The 7,786-nt window shown below is 36.9% G+C and overlaps 1 pseudogene; it reads right to left on the bottom strand.

Moving 5' to 3' along the window:
• Nucleotides 1-5,969: 5,969 nt before the first annotated feature.
• Nucleotides 5,970-7,267, bottom strand: LOC105865278 (beta-1,3-galactosyl-O-glycosyl-glycoprotein beta-1,6-N-acetylglucosaminyltransferase-like; annotated as a pseudogene).
• Between the last annotated feature and the right edge of the window lie 519 nt (nt 7,268-7,786).

Here is a 7,786-nt window from a genome sequence, read left to right as displayed (position 1 = left end):
ACATAAAACATCTTTTGGCATTCATTTTTCTAGGCCATTTCCTTTGTTATACTTGCATGTTAAAAATGAGGGAACTCTACTTATAAGACTCCCTAGTGATTACATGAGAAATAATTTACACTAAATTTATGCCTAGGATGCCACGTATGTAAAGTTCAAAGGGAAAATGAAAATTAAGGCCTTTTAAATATGTGGGATCAAGGTGCAAAAATCAAGGCTCATGGAGACTACAGACTACAATGCCTCAAATGCTCTGAGAGCTAAGGCTATGCATAGACAGAGGTTTTGTTTTTGTTTTTTGTTTTTTTTTCCTGTTTTTTCCCCAAGGATAGGAAAAGCTTTTCCTGAAAATTTACCTCTCTGTGGGATAGTTCTTGGAAAGAGGTTTCAGCTCATAGATTGTGAGCTTCAGGCTACTGTTCACAGACTGAATTGCATCTTGTTCCACTGGAGCCATGACATTTTTCCTTTATCTCTTACAAATTATGTCTACCCTTCTTTCCAAAATAATACCAACCTTTGACCTTGCTGCACTTTGGTAGGTAGGGGTTGTCTTGAGTTATGGATCATACATTTTTCCTAGGAATTTGGCTATAGAAACCAAGGATTTGTTTTATAAGTTGTATGGGTATGAGGCCAGTGATGTGATAACCTTATATCCTGTTCATTCTGACTAGAGAAGAGATATACAAAGTTTTAAAGTTGAAATAACGACTTTGGTGGTGCCAATGGAAGACAGCCCCAAATGCAGCAGTTGCTAAAGAAACCCAGATTAAGTTAGAATCCTCTGAGTTGGGCTAAAGAGAAAGTTGATTTTGAACTTAATTTTTTTTAATGCAGAAGAAGGATATTTTATCAAGGAATTGAATTCCCTCTGGCAGCTTCATATTTGGAGGATGTATATATTATTAATTTTCATGGCATCCTATCATTTGGAGCTATTACTTATGTTGTCATTTGGGTATCATAATCTCAGGTGCGTTATGGTGGATAAAGTTACTGGGCATCATTTGAAATAAGAGATAGAATAAAGTTGACTTTCTATGCTGTCTACACAGCATCACTTTGAGTTAATTAATGTTCTGATTCATATCAAAGCATTTTGAGGTCAACCATTGAAGTGACCATTTCATGAATTTGAAGAGATTGCACCCAGGCACCCTCATTACAGCAGTTGTATTTTCTTTCAAATTAAGGAAGAATCAAAAGCTAAAGGTAAAATAACTCCCAAGGTCACACTGGTAAGTGGAAAAGTAGGATTAAAATACTAAATACATACCTAATGGGTGCAGTGTGCATTATCTGGGGGATGGACATCCTTGAAACTCTGACTTGTGTGGGGCAAAGGCAATATATGTAACCTAAACATTTATACCCCTGTAATATGCTGAAATAAAAAAGAATTTTAAAAAAAGAATACTAGTCTGTTTGAATTACTCTGTTATTCCTCTCAAACATATTTGGTAGTTTCTAAAGTTTAAATTTTAGGATTGTTGTATTAATATTTTATTTGTTGACATTACTGTTATTTGCAACTGTTTTAAAGGAAGGGAATGGAGCTCAAGTGCCCTCACTCTGCAATTTTTAGTTATAAATCAAAGGTACAATTTCACCTTGATTTGACAGGTAGCTCCCCAAATGCCAGAGGTCACAGAGCTTGCTTAGTAGCTAAAAAGGCATTGGGTTTGGAGCCATGTAACCTTGACTTTCTCTACTTAACACCTGTATGCCTCAATTCTTTCCACGTTATGTTTAAACCTTAATGTTATTAATTAGTACTGGATTATTGATGTTAGGCATTGTATACTAAGGTTTTCCCACTAATCTTTCTGTGCTCCTGTCTTTTTACCCTTTTTACTTATTTTCATCACCTCACACAACAGCTGTTACAGCCTTGGTAGCTTAAGTTTCATGTACTGCAAGCTACCCAAATATTTTTACTTTATGGCAGAACACAAACCAAACCTAATTTGGCTGCAGGTGTTAAGACTCATGGAACTTGGCAGAATTAACGACTTCTAGCTGCTTGTAGAACAAGCTGAAATGTTTGTGACTCTGAACGTTGGGTAGGATTGTGGCTTAGGAAACTGGAAACCAGTAAAGATGGCCACATGCCAATCCTTTGAGGTAGAGACTTTGAAAGTCTCAGCAGAAGCTCTGTTGCCCAACTTCATGAATCCAACAGCTGTTTGCAAATCAATAAGTGGCCAACATGCTGTGCTGGTTGCAAGTACTGTGGCTTGCTTATTCTGCTGGCTTACAAAGTAAATGGACAAACAAGTTCAAAACCTGTCACAGAATATAAATTACCACTGAATCTGGACCATTATGAGAGAGAATATTTTAAATTTGACAAGATTACCAATGTGTGCCTATGATATGTAAAATTATTCTTCCTATCTGCCTTGATGCAACAATGGCATTACTTGTGTTCCTAGCTGTTAGTTTAGAATCTATCTTTATATCTTGTGTCAACCTTTTAAAGATTCCATAGTAATTATAGAAATATAAAGTCATCCAAGTGTGCTGAGTATCTCTTATTTATAAATTTATAACATCAGTGTTTGATTAGATAAAAATATCTGGACAAAGGAGTTTACTGTTTAGATAGCAAGATAACACATGGACAATATACAGTGTCGTGTGAGGAATCAATGCCATACATTTCAAAGACAAGGCATGTGGCCAGATAAGTCTTCAAGGAAAAAGAATGGCTTGAAGGAAAAGTCTTGAAGAATAGTTTTAGTGAGATTATTGCCACGTGGGAATGACATGAACAAAGGTATTGCCACAGGAATAAGTCAGGTATGATCATAAACAGGAAGTAGATATATCAGCTGGAGGAAGGTTTGTATTCAATATCAGATCCTTTTTAGGAAAAGACACATTTATAATTTTGCTTGGCTTTCTTATTAATTTTATTCATTAACACAAAAGTAATTTTTGAAGTTGCTTCTCTAGTGTACTTCAAAGAGCATATCTTTTATTATGACTTTTGTCATCAAATGTTTATAGGACTAGTTGATCACCCTTTTTCTGGTAATGGAAAAAGGTTGAGGATTACATTTTCCCTGGTTACTTCTTGTTTACCACCAACCTCCTTTTGTAGGTGCCATCATGAGGCCAGAGAGCTCATTCTCCACTTGGGACTGCTCACACTTGCTGATAAACTATAGTTCTCTTTTTATATAGCTTCTTGTTTTTTAGCTCCCTCTACATCTAATAACCTGATAAAGGTGGGTGGTTAGCTGGGTATAAGCAGGATTTAAAACATTCGTCAGATTTCTAAGGAGTGGTCCTGCTTCCTGCCCCATCCAACTAACAGTAACAGAGACTTGATCAGTTCAGCCCTTCTTCCAGCCCAAAGCCTCAATGTGACATTGGGGTAAGAGTGTGAATTCTGGAACTGAATTGCCTCCACTTGAATTGTGGCTCCTGCATTTTCTAGCACCGTTGACTTGTCTGAAATATTTGATTTCTCAGTGCATCAGTATTTTTATCTGTAAAATGGAAATGATAAAATCTACTTTCTTTGGTGGTTCTGAGAGATTCAAATATTTGATACACACCTTTAAAAACGTTCAAGGACAAAGTAAGAACTCACATTGTTATATAATTATAGTTAAATTTACATCTTTTAGTTGACTATTATTGTCTACCACTGAACATTTACTACTACACAGGCTAAATATAATTGCCAGAACTTCAAATAAACCTTGACAGGCTTTAACATATTTGCTCTGCCCTGTTCTTATATATTCACCCCATTATGCAATCACGATAGTTTTACATTACTCTGGATATAGTGTGCCCTCATCTTCAGCTATCATCTAAATGATTACTGATCATAAAGTCTTGCTTTGCTGTAAGACTTTCAGGGTTCTCTCTTGTTCCCCCAATTTGCTAATGAGGGAAAGGGGAAGAGGAAGAAGAATATTTCCCTGTCTCTCAAACCCTCCTTCAACTACCATCTCTGCCACCAGACATAATGGCACTGATTCTTCTTCAGCAGAATATAATAAGAAAACATGAATAAGGACTTTTAGTCTTCCATATTTGAATCTTTTGGACACAACTTTGGCATATGTTAGCCATATGTTTAAAAGTCAGCCAAGCAGTTAAATGCCTAGTATTCAAACATAACCTGCAAAGTTTAAAATTACAGTAGAGAATTCCCTTTCTGTTCAGAGCTGGGCTCACATAGTGGAGGTTTATGACTTGAAGGGCACCTGACAGCTTTCTTTCTCTGTCCAAAGCATATCCCCCTTTTGCTCCCTTCTTCCAAATGTCTCTTTTACTAACTGTTTTGAGGAGCAATGACAAAGGCTTGGATGGTAAAGCAAGTTTGATCATTTTCTGTCCAGGGAGGATTAGGAAGTATGAAAATAGCCAATATGTTGGAACACTTTAGTTTAGTAAGAGGAAACATGAGGGGGGAAAAAAGAGATGGGGTCATGAATTAAACTTTGCCAATATGATTCTCTTGCATAAGGAGTTTCTGTTTTTACTTATTCCCTGGAGGCAGATTGGTTCAGTATAGACCTATGTTATAAGGCAAGTAAGTAATGGCTACCTCTTCGAAAATGGAACCATGAAGACCATCAAAGAGCATCTTGGTTCAACTAGAACCAAGACTATTTTAGTTTAAGCAAGGCCAGAGATATTTGCCTTTGAAATATGGTCTAACACTCAATGTCCATGATGTGACATAGAAAAAATATTCACTTAATGGAAATCAAAGGTAGAATAACTATCCATTGTTTAAGCTTAAATTACCCTTTGTTTCTTCAAAAGAGATACTGTTAGTTTCTATCTCTTGTCATTGCCAAGAAATGCAAATATAGAAGAAAATTAACAAGGTACCTGCAAAGTCATTCACCCAAACAAGTATCATTATTCAGAAAGCTTTATTTCCATTTATTCTCATTTGAGCCAATAATTAAGAATAACAAAAGACTGCATTTTTTCTTGTGTCAATTTTATCTTTGGAAACCATCTCTATTTTGGTTAACTATTATTTTATAACATAGTAAGTAGTCCTAACCTGTAATGCTAATCAGGTGTTTTTGACCTTTGGACTTTTTAAAAAACTTTAAACTACGACTGCCCTGATTAGAAAGACAGGGCAATCCATTTTTGCAATCATTGGTAGAAGATCCACTTTTGCAATCAATAGGTAAAAGAGCTTTTTAGTCATCTGGCTACATGTGATCCTTTAGCCACATTGAGAAATACTGCCATATACAGATGACTGAATCCATTAGGGCTAGGTAAGCCAAGGTGTCATAGGTTGGCTTTGTTTTGAGGCCATGAATTTCCTATAGGATAAAGAAAGTATAGACCATAAACACTATAAGTTAAAAAACTTAATTCACTTGTGGATGTGGTAAAACACAAAAACAGCAAATTATGGATCTTGAAGTTTAACCCAGGTTCAACTCTTGCCTCTGTCATTACTATTATAGTTATGTAACTTTTGGCAAATTACTTAAACTCTGGATGCCAATTTCTTTTTTTTTATGATGTTTGTTACTATAAATTTACTCATACCAGGAAAATGGCCATATTTAATATTTTCAAAATAATTTTGGTACAGGTCAAGCCTTCTCATTTTGCTAAGTCCCTGAGTTCTTTCAACAGGCTGAGTTTTTGCATCAGCCTCTACCCTACTCTACCCTGCAGGCCCCCTCTCCGGAATGCCTTGCTACTTGCCCTGGCCTCGCAGCTACTTTAACTCGCCCTCGTATTAACCCTAGGGGAGCATTTCATGCTATAACCTTTCTAACCAGTTGTGCTCTGCAGAAACCATGAGACTTCTCTGATGTGAAGACTTAAGAATTCCTGCGCCAAAGAGGACCCCACACACTTTTTCTGATGCTTATTGACAAGGAAGAGGAACCACATAGGGAACATGTTGTGCCTATTTCTTGTTATTCCTAAAATTGCCCACAGTTTTATAATGATCAGTGTTACAATGTCTCCAAAGCTTTATGCCTCAGATGCTCATTCAAACACTGGATGGCAAAGCAGTTAACGTCTATGGCAAACTTACTGGCAAACAAGTGGTGCTTGCAAAGCATCCAGTTCAAGTCTCCAGCTCCAAAAATGCACACCAACCACCCGTGGACCCCTACCTACTGCAGGGTCGGTAGGGGCGCCTTCAGCAACGTCACCCTCAAAGTGCTGCCACTCGACAAACCTGGCAACTGTGTGCATGTCAGACAACTCGTACTTATGGCTCGAGGAGAGTGAGCCAAGGACTTTGGTGATCTTTTGGATAGTATCCCAGAGATACTCATCTGGGCTGTATGTGTCCTGCGTCCACTCTATAAACTTTTGGTTTTTTCATTCTCTAGCACGTACCTCACATCCTTCCTACCGACCACAAAATAGGCACTGCCTGAAAAAAGAGGTGTGTCAAATGGAGGGCACATTTTGACAGTTCCTGTGTTTGTCAGCTTTCCATTAATAACTGCAAACTGCTTTTTCCACCTTTTTATTTTCTTTATTTTATGGTATCTTCTTTGTTTCGATGTTGTTTTCACCCATTAACAACTTGAGCTTCCTGACAATTTCTAGGTTTTTGTTGTTGTTGTTGTTATCCAAACCAAATAATTTGTAGCTGGTCTGAGGCTTGCCTTGTTTTACACTTAAGTAGAATTTACATTGTTTCCACCAATAGCAGATACCAACATTTAAAGGAATTTAACAGTAACCTATTCAAGTAAGGCAATCATCTTGGTATGAAACTTTTATGTAAATCTTATATAACACTAGGTTGGTTTTAATAGGAAAATCCATACAGCACAGATTCATCAAGTACTTCCAGTCTGCACTTACAGGGAGAGGTCCTTCATGCAGTTGAGGTCAGCCGAACCCCGACTCCACGATGCGTAAACTACACTCTCCAACTGACTGGCCACAAAGACGTTACTGAAACAGGACACAATGTCCATTGCTGCAGCTAAGAAGGACAACTCCGATATTTTGTCCATGTGAATGCAATAGAATTCTATGCCATATAGACGGCCCTCCAAGCCTTCACGCATTTCAATTTTGAGATGAACCACTACAGAAGATGCTATTGGAAACCCACCTTTTCTTTACTAAGGGGTTCCACAATATGTTTGCTCCACTTGATGAAATTACAGTCACTGGTCATGTTTATATAGCCGTAAGGCGTCTACTGAGTGCACTTTCTGAATTTTACTGTTAGCATCTCAAGCTTTACCTTGAATGCCAATTTCCTTTCTTTAAATGAAGACATGAAAATATTCCTAGAAGGCTAGTGTAAGGAAGTAATAAAACATGTTGGCTGTGGGTGGGTTATAGATCACCCATAAATAGTATATGCTAATATTAACATTAGAAATTTCTAAATGTTCTTCATCTACTATCACCATCATAAAGGGTATATACATTCTCTACCTGCTTTTATCCATGAACTTGATGAATTAGATATTGAAAATTTGTAACAAACACAATAGTTGATACCCCACAATGTGAGTAGGTCTTCATTAGCCCATAAGACAAAACAATATTCCTCAAGGAATATTCTGTGAGTCTAACAGACCTCTTATGCTATGAGGATGTTTTCAGCCCTTTTTTTTTTGTTTTGGAGGAAGAACCTATATACATTTCTTTATTGTCTGAACATACCTATATTCATCGTTATTCTGGAAATGCATGAAAGCTGACTTGAACTATATTTGTCAACTTTTTTTTTATGTTATGCTATGTGGCCAACACAAGGATATTTAATATTCAAATGGAATTCTCCAAAACA

This window comes from Microcebus murinus, chromosome 10 (assembly GCF_040939455.1).
Source record: "Microcebus murinus isolate Inina chromosome 10, M.murinus_Inina_mat1.0, whole genome shotgun sequence".
Classification (NCBI taxonomy): domain Eukaryota; kingdom Metazoa; phylum Chordata; class Mammalia; order Primates; family Cheirogaleidae; genus Microcebus; species Microcebus murinus.
Note: the sequence above shows the minus strand (reverse complement) of the source record. Positions and strands in the feature narration are given on the sequence as shown.